Raw genomic sequence first — 27,893 nt, 5'->3', positions numbered from 1 at the left:
CGTGGGAAGAGTTGACTCGTTGGAAAGGACTCTGATGCTGGGAGGGATTGAGGGCAGGAGGAGAAGGGGACGACAGAGGATGAGATGGCTGGATGGCATCACCAACTCGATGGACATGAGTTTGAGTGAATTCTGGGAGTTGGTGATGGACAGGGAGGCCTGGCGTGTGTGCTGCAATTCATGAGGTCACAAAGAGTCAGACATGACTGAGTGACTGGTCTGAACTGAAAAAGGAACTATATTCAAAATCTTGTAGTAACTATAATGGAAAAGAATCAGAAATGTATACATATATATAAAACTAAATCTCTTTGCTGCAATTATAATAAATTGACTATACTTCAATAAAAATATTTTAGAAAACAAACAATATCTAAAAGTAGATAAACAGAAGGCCAATAACTCAATAGAAAATGTTATAAGAGATATGAATGAACAAGTTCATGAAAAAATGTAAATATCCTTTGAACATATAAAAAGATATTAACATTTGCTCATAGAAAAATATATTAAAACATAAAAAACCATAAAATTAATTAATTAAAGTTATACAATGATGTTATTTCTCAAGTACAGGTTTGGCAAAATTCAAGTTTGTTGGCATAATCTATTGGTAAACAGTATAGGGGAGGGACTCCTTGGTGGCCCAGTAGTTAAGAATCTGCCTTGCAATACTGGGGATGCAGGTTCTACTCCTGGTTGAGGAACTAAGATCCCATATGCCATGGAGCAACCAATCCCACCACAACCAGAGAGTCCATGTGTCCCAAGGAAAGATCCCACATGAGGCAACAAAGATCCTGCGTGCTGCAACTAAGACCCAATGCAGGCAAATAGATAGAAAACTATTTAAAAAGAAAAGGTTTAGGGAAGACAGGTCCTCTCCTGCATGACTACTGGGAAGAGAAAAACAGTCTAAAAGAACCAGAGAAGAAGTTAGCAAGAACTTGCAACCGTACATATTCATTTACTCTTTGATTATCCATCACAATTTTAGGACTTATCCCAAAGATACACTGACAAAAAAAAAAAAAAAAAAAAAAAAGGAGAAGAAAATTATGCAGAAGGCTGTTAACTGCACCACTGTTTGAAACCTCAAAAGACCAAACATTTATCAAATGACTATCATTAGGGACCTGATCAGAGAAAGCAATGGCACCCCGCTCCAGTACTCTTGCCTGGAAAATCCCATGGATGGAGGAGCCTGGTGGGCTGCAGTCCACGGGGTCGCTAAGAGTCGGACATGACTGAGCGACTTCACTTTCACTTTTGACTTTCATGCATTGGAGAAGGACATGGCAACCCACTCCAGTGTTCTTGCCTGGAGAATCCCAGGGACGGAGGAGGCTGGTGGGCTGACGTCTATGGGGTCTCACGGAGTTGGACATGACTGAAGTGGCTTTGCAGCAGCGGCACCAGCAGGAACCTGATTGAATTAACTAAAGTATATTCACACAGTGAAGTACTAGCCAACTGTAAAAAGGAATGAAGTATATCTCTATATCCCAGTATGGAGACATCTGTAGAATACATCATTAAGCAAAAAAAAAAGCAAAGTGAAGAAAATAATGCACAGTATACTAGCATTTCTCTAATACGGAGGAATGTGACTGACATGTATAAATGTAATATATGCGTTTTTCATTCATCTGTAGAAGCAATGGAAGAATAATCTGAAAACTAAACAAATAATAAGTTACTTAGATGGGGACGGGAAAAAGAGGAAGGAGAACACAGGGATAGACGTTGGGAACTAGACTTGTTGGGATATACTTACATTTCATAGATTTAATCTTAAAGCCACATAAATAGTTTAAACAATTATACAGTAAAAGTTGTGTTTCAAAATACTAGTAAAAATCAAAAGCAAATGAAGCAAACGAGCCTAATTGTATTTTGTGTTGTGAATGAACCACACAAAAAATCATTCCAAGAGACCTGACAAAGCAGTCATTTCTTTGTCCATCCCCAGTGGGATATATTTAACTTCTCCCACTACTCTCCCCCGAGAAAGACCTGCAAAATATTATTTTCAGGAATCCTATTCTTGGTTGTGTATGTTTGTATAGTTTTGAACTTCATTGAAAAGGCATAAAAACAATGAGCCAAGTATCAACAAGCACCCTTAGGGCCAGATTTCAGTCTTCAAATACCATTTACCACCAAAAAAGTAGTTGATTTACAATCAACTATACTGCAATATAAAATAGGAACTAAATTTTAAAAAAGAGAGATTTAGACTAGGTGGCCTCTATTTGCATTCCAACTCTAAAGACCTGCCTTGGGAACGGATTTCTTCTTAAGAGAAATGTCTGGGTTATCAAGTGTAATCAATGTCTACCCCAACAACAACTGGATGGAAGGTGTAGTATTCAGCAAAAGATCGTCATGTTAAAATGAGATGCATGGATATTATGCTAACAAACACCATTACTCCCCTCCCTACCCCACCACTCCCGCTCTGGCAGCATCCTCTTGGTGGAGTTGCTTGCACTGCACGTGGTCCCTTCCCAGGTTGGAATCCACGCCCTCTCCAACTCCAGGTATCCTACTGCCCCTACAGCTCTGTGCTCTGGAGCCTCTTCTCAGCCAGGCTCACCTTGTTTTGAAGGATTTGATGAGCTGTCCGGTTTCTTCCAGAGAGCTGTTTGAGCCCGTTTTTGCTTTAACTGCTGCACCTCTGAGACCTCAGAGCCAGGAAGCAAAGTTGGGTGTGGTTAGTGAAGACATTATTTTTTTTTTTAAAGAGACAGAAGTATTGCCCATAAATGTTTAGGTTTGCCCGGTTGGAAGATTTTTCTCCATGTGCCTGCAGTCACACCAAAATTTCCAAAAATTACACTTGTTGTTTGGGGTTATAGTAAATGACCTAAATCTTACCCAGAAAGCCAAACACAGTGTCTGATCATCTCTCCTGGGAGCTGTGAGAGACCACAGGGTGCTTCAGGAAAGAAGTAAGTCAGACACATGGCTCACTGTTTCCTGGGGATACTGCCTGTTCTACTGTTGGGTGGAAAGTAGAACTTGTAAGTGATGAACCTGACCATTTAGCTGAAGTGATTTCCAAGCAAAGTGTGGAAGGTGCAGCCTGGTTCCTCCTTCTGCTTATAGTGAAATGCAAGAGGAAAGAGGTTGCAGTGATACATCTAGAAGCTGAGGGTTGCACCAGCCCCAGAAGCCCAGAAGAGGCCAGAAAGCAGCCTCCTTGAGAGCCTTCAGAGAGCACGGCTCTGCCAGCATCTTGAGTTTGAACTCCCAGAACTAGGAGGTAATAAATGTCTTTCTTTTAAGCTCCATAGTGAAAGTGAAAGTTGCTCAGTCATATCCTACTCTTTGGGACCACATGGACTATACAGTCCATGGAATTCTCCAGGCCAGAATACTGGAGTGGGTAGGCTTTCCTTTCTCCAGCAGATCTTCCCAACCCTGGGATCGAACCCATGTCTCCCGGATTGCAGGTGGATTCTTTACCAGGGTGGCTCAGATGGTAAAGCATCTGTCTACAATGCCGGAGACCTGGGTTCGATCCCTGGGTCAGGAAGATCCCCTGGAGAAGGAAATGACAATCCACTCCAGTACTAGTGCCTGGAAAATCCCATGGACAGAGGAGCCTAGTAGGCTACAGTCCATGGGGTCGCAAAGAGTCGGACACGACTGAGCGACTTCACTTTCACTTTCTTTGCCAGCTGAGCCACCAGGGAAACCCAGGAATGCTGGAGTAGGTAGCCTATCCCTTCTCCAGTGGATCTTCCCAACCTAGGAATTGAACTGGAGTCTCCTGCATTGCAGGTGGATTCTACCAACTGAACTATCAGGGAAGCCCTTTCATGCTCCATTCAGTTCAGTTCAGTTCAGACACTCAGTCGCGTCTGACTCTCTGTGACCCCATGGACTGCAGCACGCCAGGCTTCTCTGCCCATCAGCAACTCCCAGAGCTTACTCAAACTCATGTCCATGAGTTGGTGATGCCATCCAACCATCTCATCCTCTGTCGTCCCCTTCTCCTCCCACCTTCAATCTTTCCCAGCATCAGGGTCTGTTCCAATGAGTCAGTTCTTCACAACAGGTGGCCAAAGGATTGGAGTTTCAGCTTCAGCATCAGTCTTTCCAATGAATATTCAGGACTTTTTCCTTTAGGGCTGACTGGTTTGATCACCTTGCAGTCCAAGGGACTCTCAAGAGTCTTGTCCAACACAACAGTTCAAAAATATCAATTCTTCAGCTCTCGGTTTTGTTTACAGTCCAACTCTCACATCCATACATGACTACTAGAAAAACCATAGCTTTGACTAGACAGACCTTTTTCGGCAAAGTAATGGCTCTGCTTTTTAATATACTATCTAGGTTGCTCATAGCTTTTCTTTCAAGGAGCAAGCATCTTTTAATTTCATGGCTTAAGTCACCATCTGCAGTGACTTTGGAGCCCAAGAAAAGAAAGTATGTCACTGTTTCCATTGTTTCCCCATCTATTTGCCATGAAGTGATGGGACTGGATGCCATGACCTTTGTATTTTGAATGGTGAGGTTTAACCCAGCTTTCTCACTCTCTTCTTTCACTTTCATCAAGAGGCTCTTTAGTTCCTCTTCGCTTTCTGCCATGAAGGTTGTGTCCTTTGAATATCTAAGGTTACTGATATTTCTCCCAGAAATCTTGATTCCAGCTTGTGATTCTTCCAGCCCAGCATTTTGTGTGATAAACTCTGCATATAAGTTAAATAAGCAGGGTGAAAACACACAGCCTTGATGTACTCCTTTCTCAATTTGGAACCAGTCTGTTGTTCCATGTCTGGTTCTAACTGTTGCTTCTTGACCAGCATACAGAGTTCTCAGGAGACAGGTAAGGTGATCTGGGATTCCCATCTCTTGAAGAATTTTCAATGGTTTGTTGTGATCTACACAGTCAAGGATTTAGTGTAATCAATGAAGCAGAAGTAGATGCTTTTCTGGAATTCTCTTGCTTTTTCTATGACCCAGCAGATGTAGGCAATTTGATCTCTGGTTCCTCTGCCTTTTCTAAAACCAGCTTGAACATCTGGAAGTTCATGGTTCATGTACTGTTGAAGGCTGGCTTGGAGAATCTTGAGCATTACTTTGCTAGCGTGTGAGATGAGTGCAATTGTACGGTAGTTTGAGCATTTTTTGGCATTGCCCTTCTTTGGGATTGGAATCAAAACTGACCTTTTCCAGTCCTGTGGCCACTGCTGAGTTTTCCAAATTTGCTGGCATATTGAGTGCAGCACTTTCACAGCATCATCTTTTAGAATTTGAAATAGCTCAATGGGAATTCCATCACCTCCACTAGCTTTGTTCGTAGTGATGCTTCCTAAGGCCCACTTGACTTCACATTCCAGGATGTCTGGCTCTAGGTGAGTAATCACACCATTGTGGCTATCTGGGTCATGAAGATCTTTTTTATATAGTTCTCCTGAAAGATACTTACTCCTTGGAAGAAAAGTTATGACCAACCTAGATAGTATATTCAAAAGCAGAGACATTGCCAACTAAGGTCCGTCTAGTCAAGGCTATGGTTTTTCCTGTGGTCATGTATGGATGTGAGTGTTGGACTGTGAAGAAGGCTGAGCACCGAAGAATTGATACTTTTGAACTGTGGTGTTGGAGAAGACTCTTGAGAGTCCCTTGGACTGCAAGGAGATCCAATCAGTCCATTCTGAAGGAGATCAACCCTGGGATTTCTTTGGAAGGAATGATGCTAAAGCTGAAACTCCAGTACTTTGGCCACCTCATGCGAAGAGTTGACTCATTGGAAAAGACTCTGATGCTGGGAGGGATTGGGGGCAGGAGGAGAAGGGGACGACCAAGGATGAGATGGCTGGATGGCATCACGGACTTGATGGACATGAGTCTGAGTGAACTCCGGAAGATGGTGATGAACAGGGAGGCCTGGTGTGCTGCGATTCATGGGGTTGCAAAGAGTTGGACACGACTGAGCAAATGAACTGAACTGAACTGAAATGTGTATTCTTGCCACCTCTTCTTAATATCTTCTGCTTCTGTTAGGTCCATACCATATCTGTTCTTTATCAAGCCCATCTTTGCATGAAATGTTCCCTTGGTATCTCTAATTTTCTTGAAGATATTTCTAGTCTTTCCCATTCTACTCTTTTCCTCTGTTTCTTAGCATTGATCGCTGAGGAAGACTTTCTTATCTCTCTTTGCTATTCTTTAGAACTCTGCATTCAAATAGGTATATCTTTCTTTTTCTCCTTTGCCTTTCACTTTTCTTTTCTCAGCTATTTGTAAAGCCTCCTCAGACGACCATTTTGCCTTTTTGCATTTCTTTTTCTTGGGGATGGTCTTGGTCACTGTCTCCTTTATAATGTCATGAAACTTCATCCATACTTCTATTAAATCTAATCCCTTGAATCTATTTGTCACTTCCACTGTATAATCATAAGGAATTTGATTTAGGTCATACCTGAATGGTCTAGTGGTTTTCTCCACTTTCTTCAATTTAAGTCAAAATTTTGCAATAAGGAGTTCATGATCTGAGCCACAGTCAGCTCCAAGTCTTGTTTTTGCTGTTTATATAGAGCTTCTCCATCTTTGGCTGCAAAAAATATAATCCAACTGATTTTGATATTGATCATCTGGTGATGTCCATGTGTAGCGTCTTCTCTTGTGTTGTTGAAAGATGGTGTTTGCTATGATCCATGCATTCTCTTGTCAAAATTCTGTTAGCCTTTTCCCTGCTTTGTTCTGTACTCCAAGACTAAATTTGCCTGTTACTCCAGGTTTTTCTTGACTTCCTACTTTTGCATTTCAGTTCCCTATGACGAAAAGGACATCTTTTTTGTGTGTTGGTGGTAAAAGGTCTTGTAGGTCTTCGTAGAACAGTTCAACTTCAGCTTTTTCAGCATTAGCGGTTGGGGCATAAACTTGGATTGCTGTGATACTGAATGGTTTGCCTTGGAAACAGTCAGAGATCATTCCGTCATTTTTGAGAATGCACCCAAGCACTGCATTTCAGACTCTTTTGTCGACTATGAGGGCTACTCCATTTCTTCTAAGAGATTCTTGCCCACAGTAGTAGATATAATGGTCATCTGAGTTAAATTCACCTACTACAGTCCATTTTAGTTCACTGATTCCTAAAATGTCGATGTTCACTCTTGCCATCCCCTATTTGACCACTTCTAATTTACCTGGATTCATACACCTAATATTCCAGGCTCCTATGCAATATTGCTCTTTACGACATTGGACTTTACTTCCACTATCAGTCACATCCACAGCTGGGCATTGTTTTCTCTTTGGCTCCATCTCTTCATTTTTTCTGGAATTATTTCTCCACTCTTCTCCAGTAGGATATTGGGTGTCTACTGACCTGGGGAATTCATCTTTCAGTGTCATATCTTTTTGCTTTTTCATACTGTTCATAAGGTTCTCAAGTCATGAATATGGAAGTGGTTTGCCATTCCATTCTCCAGTGGACCACGTTTTGTCAGATGTGTCCACCATGACCTGTCTATCTTGAGTGGCCTTACATGGCATGGTTCATAGTTTCATTGAGTTTGACAAGGCTGTGGTCCATGTGATCAGTTTATTTAGTTTTCTGTGATTGTGGTTTTCATTCTCTCTGCCCTCTGAGGGATAAGGATAAGAGGTTTATAGAAGCTTCCTGATGAGGGAGACTGACTGTGGGGGCTGGAAGCTGGGTCTTGTTCTGATGGGCAGGCCCATGCTCAGTAAATCTTTAATCCAATTTTCTGTTGATGGGTGGGGCTGTGTTCCCTCCCTGTATTTGACTTGAGAACAAACTATGGTGGAGGTAGTGAAGATAATGGTGACCTACTTCAAAAGGTCTAATGCACACACTGATGCACCCAGTGCCCCTGACCCTGCAGCAGGCCACCACGGACCCACACCTCTGCCAGAGATTCCTGGACACTCACAGGCAAGTTTGGGTCAGTATCTTGTGGAGTCACTGCTCCTTTCTCCTGGATCCTGGTGCACACAAGGTTTTGTTTGCGCCCTCCAAGAGTCTGTTTCCCCAGTCCTGTGTAAGTTCTGTAATCAAATCCCACTGGCCTCCAAAGTCAACTTCTCTGTGAGTTCTCAGTCCCTTTGCCAGGTCCCCAGGTTGAGAAATCTGTTGTGGGCCCTAGAACTTTCTTAACAGCATGAGAATTTCTTTGGTATAATTGTTCTGCAGTTTGTGGGTCATCTACTCTGTGGCTCTATGGCAGGATTAATGGCGATCTCCTCCAAGAGGACTTAAGCTACAGGCTGTGTGGGCAGGTAGCTTCACTCAGAACCCCTGCCCCTGTGACAGGCCATTTCTGTTCTGTACTTCCACAAGAGACTCAAACAGAGGTCTGGCTCAGTCTTTGTGGGATCTCTGGATCCTGGTGTGCATGAGGTTTTGTTTGAGCCCTCCAAGCATCTCTGGTGGGTATGAGATTTGATTCTAAACACAATTTTGCCCCTCCTACCATCTTGCCATGGCTTTTCCTTTGTTGTGGAATATCTTTTTTTCTGGTGGGATCCAGTATTCTCCTGTCAATGGTTGTTCAGCTATGGGTTCAATTCTTGGGTCAAGAGGATCCCCTGGAGGAGGGCATAGCAACCCACTCCAGTATTCTTGCCTGGAGAATCCCACAAACAGAGGAGCCTGGCAGGCTACAGTCTATAGGGTTGCACAGAGTTGGACATGACTGAAGCGACTTAGCATGCACACCCACAGAACAGTAACTAACATAATATTGTAAAGCAACTATGCTCCAATAAAAATTAATTAAAAAAAGAACTTCCAGTGTGAAGTTTTATAATATTCTCTGAAGGTAGGATGTGATAAGTTAAAGGTGCATATTGCAATTGTGGAACAACCAATAAAATAAGAAAATGAGGTATAGCTAATAAAGCAATAGTGGAAATAAAAATTTAAAAATTACCCAGAGAAAAAGTAGAGAAAAGTGGGGGAAGAAAAGGAACAATTTAGATGGGACAAACAGAAACAAACAGCAAGACAATGAATTTAAACACAACTGTTGTTGCTGTTGTTTAGTTGCTGAGTTGTGTCCAACTTTTCTGTGACCCCATGGACTGTAGCCCACTAGGCTCCTCTATCCAAGAGATTCTCCAGGCAAGAACACGACACTGTGTTGCCATTTCCTTCTCCAGGGGATCTTCCCAACCCAGGAATCAAACCCATGTCTCCTGCATTGGCAGGCAGATTCTTTACCTGCTGAGCCATCAGGGAAGCCCCAAACACAACCATGAAAGTGAAAGTGAAGTCGCTCAGTCGTGTCTGACTCTTTGCAACCCCATGGACTGTAGCCCACCTGGCTTCTCCACCCATGGGATTCTCCAGGCAAGAATACCAGAGTGGGTTGCCATTTCCTTCTCCAGGGGATCTTCCCGACCCAGGGATCTAACCCAGGTCTCCTGCATTGCAGGCAGATGCTTTAACCTCTGAGCCACCAGGGAAGCCCAAACACAGCCATAGAAGTAATCATATTAGATGTAAATGATCTAAATTATTCAAGTATAAGACAGATGGAATAAAAAAGCAAGGTCTACCTTCATGCTGTCTAAAGGAAATCCCAGGTTGAATATAAAGATACAGAGAGGCTAACGTTCAGTTCAGTTCAGTTCAGTTCAATCGCTCAGTCATGTCTGAATCTTTGGGACCCCATGGAATGCAGCACGCCAGGCCTCCCTGTCCATCACCCACTCCTGGAGTTTCCTCAAACTCATGTCCATTGAGTCAGTGATGCCTTCCAATCATCTCATCCTCTATTGTCCCCTTCTCCTCCTGCCTTCAATCTTTCCCAGCATCAGGGTCTTTTCCAATGAGTCAGCTCTTCGCATCAGGTGGCCAAGTATTGGAGTTTCAGCTTCAACATCAGTCCTTTCAATGAACATTCAGGACTGATTTCCTCTAGGATGGATTGGTTGGATCTCCTTGCAGTCCAAGGGACTCTCAAGAGTCTTCTCCAACACCACAGTTCAAAAGCATCAATTCTTCAGCACTCAGCTTTCTTTGTAGTCCAATTCTCACATTCATACATGACTACTGGGAAAACCATAGCCTTGATTAGACGGACCTTTGTTGGAAAAATAATGTCTCTGCTTTTCAATATGCTATCTAGGTTGGTCATAACTTTTCTTCCAAGGAGTAAGCATCTTTTAGTTTCATGGCTGCAGTCACCACCTGCAGTGATTTTGGAGGCCAAAAAAATAAAGTCTGACACTGTTTCCACTTTTTCTCCATCTATTTCCCATGAAGTGATGGGACCAGATGCCGTGATCTTCGTTATCTGAATGTTGAACTTTAAGCCAACTTTTTCTCTCCTCTTTCACTTTCATCAAGAAGATTTTTAGTTCCTCTTCACTTTCTGCCATAAGGGTGGTGTTAATGTCTCTGCTTTTTATTATGCTTTCTAGGTTTGTCATAACTTTTCTTCCAAGGAGTAAGCGTCTTTTTATTTCATGACTGCAATCACCATCTTCAGTGAATTTGGAGCCCGAAAGGATAAAGTCTGCCACTGTTTCCACTTTTTCTCCATGTATTTGCCATGAAGTGATGGGACTGGAAACTACTAGCCAATCTGATCACATGGACGACAGCCTTGTCTAACTCAATGAAACCAAGCCATGCCCGCAGGGCCACCCAAGATGGACAGGTTATGGTGGAGAGGTCTGACAGAATGTGGTCCACTGGAAAAAGGAATGGCAGAACACTTCAGTATTCTTGCCTTGAGAACCCCATGAACAGTATGAAAAGGCAAAATGATAGGATACTGAAAGGGAAAGTTCCCAGGTCAGTAGGTGCCCAATATACTACTGGAGATCAGTGGAGAAATAACTCCATAAAGAATGAAGGGATGGAGCCAAAGCAAAAACAATACCCAGCTGTGGATGTGACTGGTGATAGAAGCAAGGTCTGATGCTGTAAAGAGCAATATTGCATAGGAACCTGGAATGTCAGGTCCATGAATCAAGGCAAATTGGAAGTGGTCAAACAGGAGATGGCAAGAGCAAACATCACATTCTAGGAATCAGTGAACTAAACGGGACTAGAATGGGTGAATTTAACTCAGATGACCATTATATCTACTACTGTGGGCAGGATTCCCTTAAAAGAAATGGAGTAGTCATCATAGTCAACAAAAGAGTCTGACATGCAGTACTTGGATGCAATCTCAAAAACGATAGAATGATCTCTGTTCATTTCCAAGGCAAACCATTCAATATCATAGTAATCCAAGCCTATGTCCCAACCAGTAACGCTGAAGAAGCTGAAGTTGAACCATTCTATGAAGATCTACAAGACCTTTGAGCACCAACACCCCAAAAAGATGTCCTTTTCATTATAGGGGACTGGAATGCAAAAGTAAGATGTCAAGAAACACCTGGAGTAACAGGCAAATTTGGCCTTGAAGTACAGAATGAAACAGGGCAAAGACTAATAGAATTTTGTCATGAGAATGCACTGGTCATAGCAAACACCCTCTTCCAACAACACAAGAGAAGACTCTACACATGGACATCACCAGATGGTCAACACCAAAATCAGATTGATTATATTCTTTGTAGCCAAAGAAGGAGAAGCTCTATACAGTCAGCAAAAACAAGACTGGGAGCTGACTGTGGCTCAGATCATGAAATCCTTATTGCCAAATTCAGACTTAAATTGAAGAAAATGGGGAAAACCACTAGACCATTCAGATATGACCTAAATCAAGTCCCTTATGATTATACAGTGGAAGTGAGAAATAGATTGAAGTTACTAGATCTGATAGAATGCCTGATGAACTAGGATGGAGGTTTGTGACATTTTACAGGAGACAGGGATCAAGACCATCCCCATGGAAAAGAAATGCAAAAAACAAAATGGCTGTCTGAGGAGGCCTTACAAATAGCTGTGAAAAGAGAAGTGAAAAGCAAAGGAGAAAAGGAAAGATATAAGAATCTGAATGCAGGAGTTCCAAAGAATAGCAAGAAGAGATAAGAAAGTCTTCCTCAGAGATCAATGCAAAGGAACAGAGGAAAACAACAGAATGGGAAAGACTAGAAATCTCTTCAAGAAAATTAGAGATACCAAGGGAAAGTTTTATGCAAAGATGGGCTCGATATGGACAGAAATGGTATGGACCTAACAGAAGCAGAAGATATTAAGAAGAGGTGGCAAGAATACACGGAAGAAATGTACAAAAAAGAGCTTCACGACCAAGATAATCACGATGGTGTGATCAGTCACATAGAGCCAGACATCCTGGAATGTGAAGTCAAGTGGGCCTTAGAAAGCATCACTATGAACAAAGCTAGTGGAGGTGATGGAATTCCAGGTGAGCTATTTCAACCTGAAAGATGATGCTGTGAAAGTGCAGCACTCAATATGCCAGCAAATTTGGAAAACTCAGCAGTGGCCACAGGACTGGAAAAGGCCAGTTTTCATTCCAGTTCTAAAGAAAGGCAATGCCAAAGAATGCTCAAACTACCGCACAATTGCACTCATCTCACACGCTAGCAAAATAATGCTCAAATTTCTCCAAGCCAGGCTTCAGTGATATGTTCACTGCGAACTTCCAGATGTTCAAGCTGGTTTTAGAAAAGGCAGAGGAACCAGAGATCAGATTGTCAACATCTGCTGGATCATTGAAAAAGCAAGAGAGTTCCAGAAAAAAAACAGCTATTTCTGCTTTACTGACTATGCCAAATCCTTTGAATGTGTAGACCACAATAAATTGTGGAAAATTCTGAAAGAGAAGGGAATACCAGACCACTTGACCTGCCTCCTGAGAAACTTATATGCAGGTCAAGAAGCAACAGTTAGCACTGGACATGGAACAACAGACTGGTTCCAAATAGGAAAAGTGCTGGGAGCTGGCATGGGGAATCCTGCCCATGGCAAAAGTCATGAGGAAGGAGGCTCAGCATACGCAAAGGCAGGATTGAGCCTCAGGGGTCCCTCTGGAAATTCTCGAGCATCTACTCCCCAAACCAGAGTCTGCGTACTTTACTGCTTTATGCCTTCACTTACACTTCTGACATTAACAGGGGCTATTCCCGACCACCTTTCTCTGGAAAAAGTTAACTTAGAGCTCCAGTTAACAGTCTCCTGCATATAAAAGGAATGTCTCAGATCAAACCCCCTCTGTTAGCATTCTAGCTTGCTTGGCAGGTCTATCCAGACTTTTACCGCTATGCCTCCCAACTGTGAGAGGCATGAGAAGCCTGAAACATAGAGCCTTTCAAAGAGTTAAAAGTTATTAGAGTAGTGCTGGTGTAGGAGTTCATTATTGGGCCAATGCTTGTTGCTAAGTTCCCATATCTCTTATCCACTGTGCACCTGGGAGTGCGTTAGCTAACATAGTTGGAATGTAAGAAAACAAAATAGTAGCCTTGAAACTAACCACACCAAACTTTTGAGCTAATTGGTTCTTTCTTTGTTGTAACTTAGTGCACCTTTGCTCCGTGAGAAATGTAACTTTGTTTCATACTTTCTGAGGCTGACATAGATTAGAAATAAAAAGAAAAAACACTTCAAGGGAAAATAAGTTTTCTGGTTGAGCAGCCTTTATCAAAAGAGGGTCTTAAAATGTTCACAGGCCTCCAAGGCCAGAAGATAATGTACACATCATTTGTGGGAAAAGGCATAAAAGTCCTTTTGAAAATAAAGTTATTGGGCCTCGCTCACTGAAGCAACTTGGTCTCCCCGTGTCAATCGTTTTCTCTCCCTCTCTCTCTTTTTTTCAGGCCATCCCTTGGAGCATAGAGGCTTCCTGTGTTCACTTATCTGCCCGGTTTCTAAGACCTGAAAGGGAAGACGTTCTACGTCTTCACTCCCTTGGGAGACCAGGAGGGCACCTGTGGCCTCCGTGAACATGGCAAACTTCTTGTCTTGAAGTTTTATTGGTTCTCTATGTAAACCAAGGAATATCAGCCTCTTTCTCTCCTCTATTTTCTTATCTACAACATTCTTTCCTTATCTCTCACTAAATCTCCTCGCCGACTCCATCTCCCCTTCGAATTCCCTGGATCCACCAGGGTCCATGGTGGATCAGTCAGTTAGTTTAGTTGCTCAGTCGTGTCTGACTCTTTGCGACCCCATGAATCGCAGCACCGCCAGGCCTCCCTGTCCATCACCAACTTCTGGAGTTCACTCAGACTCATGTCCATTGAGTCAGTTACGCCATCCAGCCATCTCATCCTCTGTCATCCCCTTCTCCTCCTGCCCCCAATTCCTCTCAGCATCAGGGTCTTTTCCAATGAGCCAAATATTGGAGTTTCAGATTCAGCATCAGTCCTTCCAATGAACACCCAGGACTGATCTCCTTTAGGATGGACTGGTTGGATCTCGTTGCAGGCCAAGGGACTCTCAAGAGTCTTTGGCAACACTACAGTTCAAAAGCATCTACTCTTTGGCGCTCAGCTTTCTTCACAGTCCAACTCTCACATCCATACATGACCACTGGAAAAACCACAGCCTTGACTAGATGGACCTTTGTTGGCAAAGAAATATCTCTGCTTTTCAATATGCTATCTAGGTTGGTCATAACTTTCCTTCCAAGGAGTAAGTGTCTTTTAATTTCATGGCTGAAATCATCACCTGCAGTGATTTTGGAACTCAAAAAAGTAAAGTCTGACACTGTTTCCACTGTTCCCCCATCTATTTCCCATGAAGTGATGGGACCAGATGCCATGATCTTAGTTTTCTGAATGTTGAGCTTTAAGCCAACTTGTTCACTCTCCGCTTTCACTTTCATCAAGAGGCTCTTTAGTTCTTCTTCACTTTCTGCCCTAAAGGTGGTGTAATCTGCATATCTGACGTTATTGATATTTCTCCTGGCAATCTTGATGCCAGCTTGTGCTTCATCCAGCCCAGAGTTTCTCATGATGTACTCTGCATAGAAGTTAAATAAGCAGGGTGACAATATACAGCCTTGACGTACTCCTTTTCCTATTTGGAACTAGTCTGTTGTTCCATGTCCAGTTCTAACTGTTGCTTCCTGACCTGCATACAGATTTCTCAAAAGGCAGGTCAGGTGGTCTGGTATTCCCATCTCTTTCAGAATTTTCCACATTTTATTGTGATCCACCCAGTCAAAGGCTTTGGTGTAGTCAATAAAGCAGAAATAGATGTTTTTGTGGAACTCTCTTGCTTTTTCGATGATCCAGTGTATGTTGGCAATTTGATCTCTGGTTCTTCTGCCTTTTCTAAATTCAGCTTGATTTAGAAAGCTTGAACATCTGGAAGTTGATGGTTAATGTAGGCTAATGTAGCAAAGTTGGAAAAGATATATCATACATCAATTAAGTATATGAAACCTACAGCAACTATAATATCACACAAAGTGGCTGAGAAGGATCCTATCTTTTTTATCAGGGCTAAAGGAGGACCCTTCATCTTGGTAAACAGGTTAGTTCATCAACAAGACACAGTAATGCTGAGTGTGATGCTCCTCATAAGTAACTGAGCTTCAAAAAATCCCGGAGAACTTCAAAATTCAAGAAGTAAAAGCTGACAGAAATAAATGGAGAAACAGGCAAATCCATAGAGTTGGTGTTTTCACCACTTCTTTATCAGTAATGTTTATTATTTCCTTTTATTCCCCCTAAACTGAGCACAAACAAGGGAAGAGAAATTGTATTTCATATTCCAGATTTCTTCCCATCAAACTGTGGCTTGTGGTTTCATTTCCCCATTTCCCACAACCTATCCTTGAGGTGATAGGTTGGAGCTGAAAATATGCATGAAGGAACAGAAGGAGAATGAATTAAAAGACTTAAACTGTAGTTATAGATACTGCATGGGGAGGAGGGGTGCTTTGTGTGTGTCATCTAAGATTTCTGAGCCTCAGTTTCCTCCTTTTTTTCTAAAAAGGATTGTAATCTCTCTTATGCCTCGAGAAAAGAGCCAGAGCCCCTGAAATCACTCCAGGCTGATGGAGGCTGATGCTACTCCTGGTGCTTCAGAGATGGGACCCATGGTGCTTTCAGTGTTCTGTGAGGCTGATTCTTGACATGGCCCTAGATGTGCACCGCTGACCAGGCAGCCGCCCTCAGAATTTTCACCAACATTAATGACAACCAGTGATGCCTACAGTGTCAGCTATGCTGTGAGAGGTGGTCAGAGGCTGGTAAGTAGAGACTGAATTGGCTCATTCTTGACCGAAGTCATCTACATGCACTCAAAGTGGAAAAGGAGTGGGTGAGTGGTGAAATTAAGGGATAGATGTAGAGTGGAGAAAATCTTATCCTCTCTTCTCTTCAACAACAAAGGAGATTAGCTTCAGCAATGGGTAGGAAAAAGGGGATATGATCATTTACCCCTTACTCTTCCATCCTTCACCACAGTGTCATGAGTGTTTTCCAAGGCCAGAAAAGTCCCTTGGAGTTTAAGGGAAACTTAAGCGTTTGACTTGGAGGGCCACCACAAGCCCTCTTCTCAGTTCTGATGATCCTTCTGTTGTTCAGTTGCTCAGTCGTGTCTGACTCTTTGCGACCCCATGGACTGCAGCATGCCAGGCCTCCCTGTCGTTCACCAACTCCTGGAGCTGCTCAAACTCATGTCCATCGAGTCAGTGATACCACCCAACTCCCTCATCCTCTGTCGTCCCCTTTTCCTCTTGCCCTCAGTCTTTCCCAGCATGAGGGTCTTTTCCAGCGAGCCAGCTCTTTGGATCCCAGGTGATCCTTTAGGGAATCATAATGCTGCTGATAGGGTGCTGAAGAATTTCTGTTGTCTTTCTGTTATTGGTTTCTAGCCTGATAACACTGTGGGAAGGGAGCAAGAATGGTTTAAGTTTGTTGACGTTTGTTTTATAGCCCAGGATATTGTCTATATTAGTGCACTTTCAATGTGCACTTGAAACAAGTGTGGTAGAATGTTCTCTAAATATCAGTTTGATCCTCTTTCTTGATGGTGTCACTGAACTCTTCTATATCCTTGCTCATTTTCACTGTAGTTATTCTATCAATTGTGGAGAGAGAGGAGTGGGAAGTCTCTAAATGTAGTTCTGTATTTGTCTATTTCTTCTTTCAGTTCTGTCAGCTTTTGCTTCACAAATTTTACATCTCTATTTTTGGGAATACATATTTAGGATTGCTTTGTCTTCTTGGTGGATTGACCTTTTTATCACTATATAATGTCTCTCTGTATCTATTAATAGTAATTTTCTATGTTCTATAGTCTATTTTGTGTGCGTGCATGCTAAGTCACTTCAGTCATGTCCAGCTCTTTGCAACCTTATGGACTGTAGCCTGCCAGGCTCCTCTACCCATGGGATTCTCCAGGCAAGAATATTGGAGAGGGTTTCCGTGTCTTTCTCTGGGGGATTTTGCTGAACCATAGGTTGAACCCATGTCTCTCATGTCTCCTGCATTGGCAAGCAGGTTCTTTACTACTAGCTCCACCTGGGAAGTCCAAAGTCTATTTTATTTGATGTTAATTTAGTCATTTCTTCTGTCTTCTGTATGATTAATATTTGTAGATTGAACTTTTCCACCCTTTTATTTTCAACCTATTTCTACCATATTCGAAACAATTTTCTTGTAAGAAGTACATAGTTGGAGTGTGTTTTAATATACTCTGCCAATCTCTGCTTTTAATTGGTGTATTCAGATATCTTACATTTAGTATAATTACCAAGATGTTAGGACACAAGTCTGCCATTTTATTTTATTATTCTTTATGTTTTCTCCATTTTTCATTTCTCTATTATCCCGTTACATTCCTGTGGGGTAGTTGACCATTTTTAGATTGCTATTTTGACTTATGGGCTTCCTTGGTGGCTCAGTGTTAAAGAACCCACACCTGCCAATTCAGGAAAATCAAGTTTGAATCCTGGGTTGGGAAGATCCCCTGGAGAAGGAAGTGGGAACCCATTACAATATTCTTGCCTGGGAAATCCCATGGACAAAGGAGCCTGGTGGTCCTACAGTCCATAGGGTTGCAAAGAATTGGACACAACTGAAGCAACTTAGCATACAGCATAACTTTTTAAATGGCAGTTTTGGGTATTGTAATATGTATATTTAACTTATCACAGTCCACCTATATTATTATTTTACCAGTTAGAGAGAACTTTACTTCCCCTCCATCCTTTAACTTCCCCTGTTTACAATAAAATTATCTAAAATTTCCTTCCTCTACATAAATTTAGAACCACATCCATCAGTGTTATAATATTTTCTTCAACCATTAAACATAATTTAGAAAACTCAAGAGGAAAAGGAAAGTCTACTTATCCTCTTTTTTTTTTTTTTGCTACTTTCTTCCTTCTTGGTACTCCAAGTCTTCTTTTACTCTTTCCTTCTGCTTCAGAACATCCCGTTGGTCATTCTTTTAGTTAGATCTGCTGGTTGCAAATTCCCTTGGTTAATGTTCCTTTACCTGAGAATGCACTAATTGTCCTCTCATTATTGAAGGATGTTTCCCTGGTTATAGATTCTGGGTTGACAGCTCTTTTCTTTCAGTTCAGTCGTTCAGTTGTGTCTGACTCTTTGCGACCCCATGGATGGCACGCCAGGCTTCCCTGTCCTTCACCAACTCCCGGAGCTTGCTCAAACTCATGTCCAAGAGTCGGTGATGCCATACAAACATCTCATCTTCTGTCATCCCCTTCTCCTCTAGCCTTCAATCTTTCCCAGCATCAGGATCTTTTCCAATTAGTCAGTTCTTCACATCACATGGCCAAAGTGTTGGAGTTTCAGCTTCAGCATCAGTCCTTCCAATAAATATTCAAGACTGATTTCCTTTTAGGATGGACTGGCTTGATCTCCTGGCAGTCTAAGAGACTCTTCAGAGTCTTCTCCAACACCACAGTGCAAATGTATCAATTGTTTGATGCTCAGCCTTCTTTATGGTCCAACTCTCACATCCATACATGACTACTGGAAAAACTATAGCTTCGACTAGACAGACTTTTGTTGGCAATGTAGTCTCTGCTTTTTAATATGTTATCTGGGTTGGTCATAGCTTTTCTTCCAAGGAGCAAACATCTTTTAATTTCATGGCTGCAGTCACCATCTGCAGTGATTTTGGAGACCACAAAAAGAAAGTCTCTCATTGTTTCCATTGTTTCTCCATCTATTTGCCATGGAGTGATGGGACTGGAAGCCAAGATCTTAGTTTTCTGAATGTTGAGCTTTAAGCCAGCTTTTTCGCTTCCTCTTTCACCCTCACCAATGGGCTTTTTAGTTCCTCTTCACTTTCTGCCATAATGGTGGTATCATCTGCATATCTGAGGTTATTGATATTTCTCCCAGCAATCTTGATTCCAGCTTGTGCTTCATCCAGCCCAGCATTTTGCTTGATGTACTCTGTGTATAAGTTAAATAAGCAGGGTGACAATATGCAGCCTCAATGTACTCCTTTCCAATTTGGAGCCAATCTGTTGTTCCACATCCAGTTCTAACTGTTGCTTTTTGACTGGCATACAGATTTCTTAGGAGGCAGGTAAGGTAAGGTGATCTGGTATTCCCATCTCTTGAAGAATTTTCCATGGTTTGTTGTGATCTACACAGTCAAAGGCTCTGGCATAATCAGTAAAGCAGAAGTAGATGTTATCTGGAGTTTTGCTTTTCCCATGACCCGATGGATGTAGGCAATTTGATCTCTGGTTCCTCTGCCTTTTCTAAATCCAGCTAGAACATCTTGAAGTTCACGGTTCATGTACTATTGAAGCCTGGCTTGGAGAATTTTGAGTATTACTTTATTAGCATGTGAGATGAGTGCAATTGTGCAGTAGTTTGAACATTCTTTGACATTAGCCTTCTTTGGGATGGAAGGAATACTGACATTTTCTAGTCCTGTAGCTACTGCTGAGTTTTCCAAATTTGCTGGCATATTGAGTGCCGCACTTTCACAGCATCATTTTTTAGAATTTGAAATAGCTCAGTTGGAATTCTATCACCTCCACTAGCTTTATTCATAGTGATGCTTCCTAAGGCCCACTTGACTTCACATTCCAAGATGTCTGGCTCTGGGTGAGTGATCACACCATCGTGATTATCTGGGTCATGAAGATCTTTTTGTACAGTTCTCCTGTGTATTCCTGCCATGTCTTCTTAAAATCTTCTGCTTCTGTTAGGTCCATACCATTTCTGTCCTTTATTGTGCCCATCTTTGCATGAAATATTCCCTTTGTATCTCTCATTTTCTTGAAGAGATCTCTAGTCTTTCCCATTCTGTCTTTTCTTTCAACACTTGGAAAATATTGTGTCCCTTCCTCCTGGCCTCTGATTTCTGATGAACAGTCTGGAGATGGTTCTGAACCACCGTGGAGGCAGAGCATGACATGCTCTCAAGCATCTGCCATTTCTGTCTCCCTGTCTAGAGAATAGGATCCAGACACTACTCCCTTTTCGAGTATGTAAGTAGGGTTGGAGGTAAAGGTCTCCTGTTGTTTCCGAGTTTGTCCTTGCACATCAGCTACTTCATGATCACGGTTTACTTGAATGTCACTCAGCTCTGTAGTGAGTCTCAGCTTGATTTAGTTTTGGTCAGCAGCTGACCTCCAGGATCCATGTCCTCCCTAGGTCATTGCTGCCACCACCATGCCGTTCTCAAAGGAGACTAATGTGGAGGCAGCCTGCATTCCACTCTAGTGTCCTGCTGACCCACACCTATGTAAGACCTGCCATTTCATCTACCTGAATGGCAACAAGAAGTAATCGTCGTGTGTTGACCACAGATAACTAGAGAAAATCACCACAGGGAAGACATGTTCATTTCCTAGGACTGTTGTAACAAAGCAGCACAAATGAAGTGGCTTATAATAACAGAAATTTATTCTCTCACAGGTCTAGAGGCCAGAAGTCCAGAATAAATGTGCTGGCAGGGCCATGCTCCTCCTGAAGGCTGTTAGGAAGGCTCCTTCCTTGCCTACTCTAGCTTCTAGTGGCCCCAGGCAGCATTATTCCAACCTCTGTTTCTGTCTTCATATGACTGTCTTTCCAATGCATGTGTCTGTGTCCAATCCCCCTCTTGTAATAAGGACCACTTGTATGGATTACAGCTCATCCCAATGGCCTTACCTTAACAATCAAATCTACAAGGATCTTATTTGCAAGTAAGATCACATTCATAGTGTTAGGGTTTCAGTATCCTTTTGGGGACCACAGAGGAAAAAGGCTTAAAAACTGAAGCTGAATATAAATGTTAACAGAGTACAAGCAACTAAAGCTAAAACCTTGTTGACAACACTCTCATGAGCCCATTCTTGCTTTTGGATGTTTCATGTAAATGCAATCATATCTTCATGTGATCTTTCCCCTGGCTTCTTTCACTTAGCATAATGCTTTCAAAGCTTATTCATATTGTTGCATGTAACTGTACTCCATTCCTTTTTAAAAATATTTGTTTATTTATTCACTGTATCAGGTCTTAGTTGCAGCACATGGAATCTTCATTGTGTGCCCGATCTCCCTAGTTGTGGCATGCAGCTTCAGTCGTTGTGGCACACAGGCTCTCTAGTTGTGGCACATGGGCTGTGGACAGGAAGGCTCAGTAATTGTCGAGCCCAGTCTTAGCTGTTCCATGGCCTGTGAAATCTTAGTTTGAAAACTAGAGATCATACCTGTGTCCCCTGCTTTGGAGTGGATTCTTAACCACTGGACCACCATGGAAGTCCCTACTCCATCCCTTTTTATGGCTAAGTAATACTCCATTATATGTATATATACATTGTGTGTGTGTGTGTCCATTCATTAGTTGTCCATTTGGGTTGTTTCCGTTTTATTTTACTATTATGAATAATGATACTTTACCATTCATGTAGAATTTTTTTGGCCTGAACATGCATTGTCAGTCCTTTGGATATATATCTAGGAAGTACAAGCTGGAATCAAGACTGCTGGGAGAAATATCACTAACCTCAGATATGCAGATGACACCACCCTTATGGCAGAAAGTGAAGAGGAACTAAAAAGCCTCTTGATGAAAGTGAAAGTGGAGAGTGAAAAAGTTGACTTAAAGCCCAACATTCAGAAAATGAAGATTATGGCATCTGGTCCCATCACTTCATGGCAAATAGATGGGGAAACAGTGGAAACAGTGACAGATTTTATTTTTTTGGCCTCCAAAATCACTGCAGATGGTGACTGCAGCCATGAAATTAAAAGATGCTTACTCCTTGGAAGAAAAGTTATGACCAAACTAGATAGCCTATTGAAAAGCAGAGACATTACTTTTCCAACAAAGGTCCGTCTAGTCAAGGCTATGGTTTATCCAGTGGTCATGTATCAATGTGAGAGTTGGACTGTGAAGAAAGCTGAGCGCTAAGAATTGATGCTTTTGAGCTGTGGCATTGGAGAAGACTGGAGATCCAACCAATCCATTCTAAAGGAGATCAGCCCTGGGATTTCTTTGGAAGGAATGATGCTAAAGCTGAAACTCCAGGACTTTGGCCACCTGATGTGAAGAGTTGGCTCATTGGAAAAGACTCTGATGCTGGGAGGGATTAGGGGCAGGAGGAGAAGGGGACGACAGTGGATGAGATGGCTGGTTGGCGTCACTGACTCGATGGGCATGAGTCTGAGTGAACTCCGGGAATTTGTGACGGACAGGGAGGCCTTGTGTGCTGCGATTCATGGGGTTGCAAACAGTTGGACACGACTGAGCGACTGAACTGAACTGAATTGAATGACAAATGATGTTCATTTTTAAAAAATTTGTTTATTGGCCATTTGTCTATCTTATCTGAAGAAACTGCTAATCAAATCTTTCACTCATTTAAAAATTGTATTATTTGTCTTCTTGTTGTAGAATTGTAAGAGTTCATTATATATTCTGGATATGAGATCTTTATCAGGTTGGCAAATATCTTCTCCCATTCTTTAGGCTGTCTTTTCACTTTCTAGATAGTGTTATTTAATGGGAAAATGTTTTAAATTTTGATTAAATATAACACCTGTTTTTCTTTGGTGCTTTTGATGTCATATACTAGAAACTGTTGTCTGATACATGGTCATGAAGATTTGCACTTGTTTTCTTCTAAGAGTTTTATAGTTTTAACTCTTATATTTAGGTCTTTGATCCATTTTGAGTTAATGGTTTTATATCGTGCAAGATAAACATACAAATTTACTATTTTGCCTGTGAATATCCAGTGGTCCCAGCACTATATGTTGTTTCTATCCATCAATCTGTTACAGACACTCTTCATGGCATTCTTTATCCTCTTGTGTATATCCCACATATATACAGACAACTCTCTAGTGTTGAACTAGGCGATTGCCTGCCTTCTGGGATCCCTGGCATGTTCCTCCCCACATGCCCATCAGCTCAACCAGGATCACTTAGGAACTGCCTAGCCTTCATTCCTTCCCAACGTAAGAGCAAGAATCAGATGTTTCTCATTATTTGACTCATAGATTAAAACTATCCATTGTTCACATTGAGCACTTTGTCATTCTATTTTCATTCTTTTTTCACATTTATTTTCACCAATCACCATCCCTGGTGATATTTCTTCGGAGTGACAATGGCAGGATATTTCTCTGTTTACTCTAAGAGTGTATCGAAAAGTGAACAAGAAAAAAAGCAAGATCCCCTATCAGGACCTCTGCTGAGATCTGCACACAACTCCTTAAACCAAAATGGCCTTTGCAGCTGAGGAAATTTCAAGCCTCAGCATTGGGCATTGGTGTTCCTGTTAGTGTTTGCAGTGGCATCCGTGCAGGGTTTGTGGACCTCACAAACCCTCACAGGGTTTGAAGGCCTCACAGGGTTTGTGGGCCCAGTTGTTGCAGATCATTTTTTCCTTTTCACACGTCTCTTTAGTGATCTCAGGGCTTCCCTGGTGGTTCAGCTGGTAAAGAATCTGCCTGTAATGTGGGAGACCTGGGTTTGATCCCTGGTTGGGAGGGTGCCCTGGAAAAGAGAAAGGCTACCCACTCCGGTATTGTGGCCTAAAGAATTGCATGGACTGTATAGTCCATAGGGTCACAAAGAGTTGGACACAACTGAGCGACTTTCACTTAGTGATCTGAGGTCATCAGTAACCTTGAGAATCTCTGGCTGGGTAGGCAAGAGGCAGAGGATACTGTAGGGAGAAATCTGGAAGTGCATAGCTGTATTAGAGATGGGCTTCTGTTGGTGTGTGAAGACGGTGGTGTTGGGGATAAAGCAAATGTGAATAAAGAGATAGGGAGTCACACCTAGGACTGATGATACAGGCTAACCTGGCTCACTTGTCTGCACCAGACAGCTGATTTTCCCAGGCATGCCTGGCACAGGGGTGACTCTCTACCCCACAATCGTATCACCAGCTCTCAGCCCACAAAGACCTATTTCCCTTTTGAGATTCACATAAAGTAAGAATCTCCAATCCACTTAAATCTTTAAATTTATCCCTGAATTGAAAAGCCATACCCTTGCTTTCCCTGTGAGTTGGTCAGCTAGTGGGAAAACTCCTTCTTGGGAGGAGACTTTCTGGAGGACCTCCATGGGCCCTAGGGAACCAAGTCTCCAATGACAGTCTCTTTGAATGTGCAGAAACATCTGCATTCAAGCTGCTGGGGGGCGACAATCCCCTGCCGGTACAGAGGGCCAGGTCTGCACTAATGTCTTCTCTCCTTGCCATCACACACCTGAGTGATTCAACCTGCATGGTTGTTTGTTGGTGGGGTCAGGAATGAGGCAGCAGCATTTGTGTTCAATGTGTATATAAAGTGGATGAAGAAACATCTGCAAATACTGATTTATTTGAACACAATGTGACTGTACAGTACATTTATTTCTTCCATTCAGTTCAGTTCAGGCAAATCAATATGTACTCAGACCCTGCCTCAGTTCTGCCCTTGGTTCACCGGGGAGTCCAGGGGGTAAGAGGGCAAATGGTCCTCATCTCCTTTCAGGATTAAAAACAGTTCAGTGGGATTGAAGTAAAGATGGCGGAGGAATAGGACGGGAAGACCACTTTGTCCCTCACAAATTCCTCAAAAGAACATTTCAACGCCGAGCAAACTCCACAAAACAACTTCTGTAGGCTGGCAGAGGACATCAGGCAACCAGAAAAGCAGACCATTGTCTTCAAAAACAGGTAGGAAAAAATATAAAAGGCGAAAAAGGAGACAAAGGAGGTGGGGAGGGAGCTCCGTCCCGGGAAGGGAAGCCCGTCCCGGGAAGGGAAATTTAAGAAGAGAGGTTTCCAAACACCAGGAAACACTCTCCCTGCCGAGTCTGTGGCGAGCCTTGGAAACACAGAGGGCAACATAACAGGAAAGGAAAAATAAATAAATAATTAAAACCAAGAGATTACAAGCCCAACAGTAACTCCCCCAGCGGAAAAGCAGCACAGACGCCTGCATCCGCCACAAGCTAGTGGGGGCAGGGCAGGGAAGCGCAGGAGGCGCGGGCTGCAGTGCTTTGTAAGAATCAGGCAGGAACGCCCCACGCGCAACCAGAACGATCTAACTTGGGCTAGCAAACCAGACTGTGGGATAGCTACCACGCGAAAAGCTCGAACATAAGACACTGCCAGGACTGCGCACAGAACAAAGGACGGAACAGAAAAAGCCGGCTGCAGAACATCCCCACTGGACACAGGCAGCCAGAGCCATAAGGACTGGAAAGGGGCAATTGCAGACCCGGAGAGACTTTACTTACCTAACTGCAAGCAGGCTTCTTTGCTAAGACTTCTGGGGGTGCTGGACAGTCACCATCTGCCTCACGGGGGACGCCAGCAGTCCACCCAGAAAGCTGAGCAGCAGCCGCAGAAAAGGTGACAAGCCACGGCGATCGTGCTCGCCAAACTCCTGAGCTACTCGGACCTGGGAAGGGCACAAAGTGCAGTCCCAGCCGAATCTGTGCCTCTGAGGGCTGCCTGAGCGCCGAACCTGAGCGGCTTGGACCGGGGAAGTGCACACAGCCTAGGGCCGGCCCCAGACGGTTCCTGGCTGAGCATCGTAGAGCCGGAGCGTTTTATACGCTGCGAGAAGGGACAGGTCAAGCGGGGCTGAGACACGGTGTGCACACGACAGTGCTATTTGTTTGCAGCATCCCCCCTCCCCACAGCGCGACTGAACTAGTGAGCCTAAAAAACCAGCAAACAGAAGAAGTTAAACAGAGGGAACCACCTTGGAAGTGATCCCACACGGCCCACAACATCAGAGAAGGGCCAGATATATTTTTACTATTTTTAAAATCATTCCTTTTTGTTGTTGTTGTTGTTGTTGTTTTTTTTCTAACTTTTTTAAATTGTTAAGTCTTCTATTTCTCCTCTAATTTTTATTTCTATAACCTACTATTACTATTTAAAAAAAAAAGTTTTGTTTTTTTTTTTAAGGCAAACACCATATATAGTCTTTGGATGGTTGTTGGTTTTTTTTTTTTTTTTTTTTAATAATTCTTGTTTTTTTTTTTTTTTTTCCTTTCTTCCTTTTTCCTTCTGCTTCTTTTCTTTAATATTGTATTTTTGAAAATCCAACCTCTACTCTAGATTTTTAATCTTTGCTCTTAGGTTTTTCTTGTCAATTTTATACATTTAAAAACCCAATCTTCACTACCCAAGTTTACCTGAGAGCGAGATTACTGGCTTGACCACTCTCTCCTCCTTTGGACTCTCCTTTTTCTCCACCAGGTGGCCTCTGTCTCTTTTCTCCCCCATCTCTTCTCTATCCAACTCTGAATCTCTGTGTGTTCCAGACAGTGGAGAACACCTAAGGAACTGGTTACTGGCAGGATTTGTCTCTCTCCTTCTCATTCCTCTCTCTTATCTTCCTGGCCACCTCTGTCTACTTCCTCCCTCTCCTCTTCCCTGTATAACTCCGTAAATACCTCTGAGCGGTCCAGACTATAGAGCACACATAAGGAAGTGACTACTGGCTAGCTTGCTCTCTCCTCTTTTGATCTCACCGCATCTCATTCCAGTTACCTCTAAATACCCCCTCCATCTTCTCTTCTCCTTGTAACTCAGTGAACCTCTCTGAGTGTCCCTCAATGTGGAGAAACTTTTCATCTTTAACCTAGATGTTTTATCATCAGTGCTGTATAGATGGAGAAGTCTAGAGGCTACTGTAAAAATAAAACTGAAAACCAGAAGCAGGAGGCTTAAATCCAAAGCCTGAAAACATTAGAGAACTCTTGAATTCAGGGAACATTAAGCAATAGGAGCTCATCAAATGCCTTCATACCTACACCAAAACCAAGCTCTACCCAAGGGCCAACAAGTTCCAAAACAAGACATACCACTCAAATTCTCCAGCAACATAGGAACACTCCCCTGAGCTTCAATATACAGGCATCTCAAAATTATTCCAAAACCTTTGATGTCTCATAACCCATTACTGGTCACTCCACTGCACTCCAGAGAGAAGAAACCCAGCTCCACCCACCAGAACTCCAACACAAGCCTCCCTAACCAGGAAACCTTGACAAGCCACTGATACAACCCCACCCACAGTGAGGAAGCTCCATAATAAAGAGAACTCCACAAATTACCAGAATATAAAAAGGCCACCCCAAACGCAGCAATATAACCAAGATGAAGAGACAGAGGAATACTCAGCAGGTAAAGGAACAGGAGAGTTGCCCACCAAACCAAACAAAAGAGGAAGAAATAGGGAATCTACCTGAGAAGGAATTCTGAATATTGATAGTGAAAATGATCCAAAATCTTGAAATCAAAATGGAATCACAGATAAATAGCCTAGAGACAAGGATTGAGAAGATGCAAGAAAGGTTTAACAAGGACCTAGAAGAAATAAAAAAGAGTCAAAATATAATGAATAACGCAATAAATGAGATCAGAAACACTCTGGAGGCAACAAATAGTAGAATAATGGAGGCAGAAGATAGGATTAGTGAAATAGAAGATAGAATGGTAGAAATAAATGAATCAGAGAGGAAACAAGAAAAACGAATTAAAAGAAACGAGGACAATCTCAGAGACCTCCAGGACAGTATGAAACGCTCCAACATT

This window comes from Capricornis sumatraensis, chromosome 5, assembly GCF_032405125.1.
Source record: "Capricornis sumatraensis isolate serow.1 chromosome 5, serow.2, whole genome shotgun sequence".
Lineage (NCBI taxonomy): Eukaryota > Metazoa > Chordata > Mammalia > Artiodactyla > Bovidae > Capricornis > Capricornis sumatraensis.
Note: the sequence above shows the minus strand (reverse complement) of the source record.